This window comes from Vombatus ursinus, unplaced genomic scaffold (genome assembly GCF_900497805.2).
Source record: "Vombatus ursinus unplaced genomic scaffold, bare-nosed wombat genome assembly UNPS02009835.1, whole genome shotgun sequence".
Taxonomy (NCBI): domain Eukaryota; kingdom Metazoa; phylum Chordata; class Mammalia; order Diprotodontia; family Vombatidae; genus Vombatus; species Vombatus ursinus.
The window spans coordinates 15,686,724-15,689,480 of NW_020949613.1; the positions used below are offsets into that span (position 1 = coordinate 15,686,724).

The 2,757-nt window shown below is 47.2% G+C and overlaps 1 pseudogene; it reads right to left on the reverse strand.

Annotated features, from left to right (window-relative positions):
• Positions 1–1,167: 1,167 nt before the first annotated feature.
• On the reverse strand, positions 1,168–2,293 carry LOC114036426 (annotated as a pseudogene).
• Positions 2,294–2,757: the final 464 nt, after the last annotated feature.

Consider the following 2,757-nt stretch of genomic DNA (forward strand, 5'->3'; position numbering starts at 1 on the left):
TTTTATTGTTCTGTTTTGTTTCTTCTTTCTTGTGGTTCCTCCTATTATTTCTAATTCTTCTTTATATCATGACTAATGTGAAAATATGTTTATACTGCAGACAGGCACTCCCTGGTCAGAGCGACAATCTAGTTTTAACTCTTGAAACAGGCCACATGGCCCCCTTGGCCATAATAGCGCACGATGGGGAAAGGGGTAGATGGCCTACAGGCAACCCTACTTTTACTTTACTTAGAAAAATATACTTCTTTACCTTCCAGACAAGACAGAAAACAGATTCTCAGGTAGGAGAGGTCTCTGGAGCCAGTTCTATCCATGCCAATCATTTGATTGAGTTAAACCCAGGACCCCCTTTTATAATTCCTTTCCACACTGGCCCAGGAATCCAAATTGCTAACCAACCCTACCCCCAGAAGCTATGGGTCACCTTCCCCAGACAGCTCTGATGACCTGTGTCCTCAAAAGTCTTTCTTTGAAAGGTGGACACAGTATCTAAAAACTGGACAAGTCGACTTCTCTGTGACCCTTGGCTGGAGACCCCTTCCATGCTCTCATCCTTCTGTTGTAAGGAACTGAAGAGAATGGGAAAAAATGAAACAAAACAAAACAAAAACCTCACCTGGCTCCATACTTGCTCCACATCAGATGAGGTCAGGAGTGGTCAGGCAAGATGACTTCTAACCAACAACCCAAAGCTGGAGAGTGGAGATGCTCCAGCCTGAGGTGGATCTCCCTTGGGGGGAAGGGTGCTGGGAAAAAAAGATCATGCTCAGAGTTCTGGTGGTTTCTTTTTGGAAAGGGCAGAGGATCAAGTACCTGGTGCCAGAAAGGGGTAAGACGGTGCCATGATATAGTAATGAAAAAGGTGGCCAGGTATACACTGATTTATTGACCAAATCTCACGCTGTGAAGCAACTCATAGAATGAGCAGGGGAATATCCCTCCTGTCTCCTGTGGCAGCCAAACAGATTGGACTCCTGCTTGGGAAGGTTTACTGGAACATAGTGAGAGGAGAGCAGGGAAGACTGGTTTGGAGGAGCCCAATGTGGGCCTTCAGAGAAAATAGTTACACAACAACAACAAAATAAAACACACACACACACACAAATGGGACAAACTATAAGAGACTCCAAACCTATGGTGACCCATGAGAAGTGAAGGAAGAGCTCAATGTTCTGAAGCCATTGTGAGATGGAAGTCACTCTTCAGGCTGGACATGAATCCTGAGCAGTGAAGGCCAGAAGGGGGTGTTTTCTCATCTTTCTTGCTCTCCAGAGAGAAGGGGGGAATTCGAACATCAAAGTGAGATCCATCAGGTCTCTCCAAGCAGAACATGCCCCACATGTGCCTGCTGGAGGCCTGCAGAGAGACGTGGCTGCTGTACTGGAAAGCTGGCTGTTCCTTGAATAAGACAGGCTCTCTGCCCACCACCCCTCGGCCTTGCACCATTTCCAACGTGCCCGACAAGCTGAATATCCTCCAGTCACGTTCCCAAAGCTGTACAACATCACTGTCCAGGTTTTCCAAACGAATGCAGTAGCGCCAGCAGTAGACATGGGAATTCTGGACTTCCCTCATGCCCACGTAGAAGGAGATGACAGTGACACGGCTGTTCTCGGTGGTTTCCCGACGCACATCTGACAGCTCTAGCTAGGGGTGATTCTTCTCCTGCCCAGCACGAAGAGTCTCCCGGGCCACAAAGTGTGGAACTTTGGACTGCTCAAAGAGGAGAAACCTTTCAAACATCTCATGGTGGATGGGGACCTGGTCAGTAGATGTGCAGGGGACGATGTCTTTGTGGCTGATATAGTCCAGTCCTGGTATGGCATAAAGGGCTTGACTTCGTGATTGGCCAAGAACGTCACAGCTTCTGTCTGAGATCTCTGAGATATGTGTGGCCAGTCCAGTGCATTAATCAGCACCTGGTAGTATGTGTGGGTTTTGCCTTTCACCTCCTTAGAACCAAGGTCAGCTGGGTTCTCTGTCTTTTTCTGGGGCGGCAGAAGCCACATCATGGTCGTACAACCTGACCTGCCATGGTAACAGGATAACCCCTCGGTACCCAAATACCCTGTGAAGAAAGGGCTGGCCCGTCTCATATTTCCCATTCTGCTTTAGCACCTCAAATACGCCAACTGTTTGCAACACTTTGCCCTCTGGTCGGTTTCGGGACAAGAGGTGTCTCGGCCCGTAGGTCACGAGGGGCCGCAGTCCCCGGGTCCCGCTGGCGGGGCCACGAGTAGCAGCAGTGGCCTCCCACGGCCAGGGCGCACCGAGGTACACAGCCCGTCATGCAGGCTCCTGGGCCACTGCAGACAGTGGAATCGGTCAAGGTCACAGATGCGGACGCCTATGCGGGGGCCCTGCCTGCTGCCGCCCAAAAATAAATAAATTAATTATTAAAAAACAAAGAAAAGAAAACCCCATGGACAGTATGGTCTTTTGTGGCGCAAAGAGTCAAATACAAATGAATGACTAAACAATTCCTTTTCTTTAGAGTATTTAATTATTATTTTTTTTAAATTAACGAATCAATTTTCTTTTTCTCCTCAACCTCTATTCCATTGGGGGAAGGGGGAATACATTTCTCATAAAACTAGGAAACAAAAGAAATTACTTCATTGGTCATGTCCAGAAGTATATGAATACATGCTTTATTTGAGTGGTACAATATGCTGCATCATAAATCCTCTACAATCATTGATTGTTTTTACAATGTTTTTTTTAATTGTACAAATGGTTTTCCTGGCCATGCTT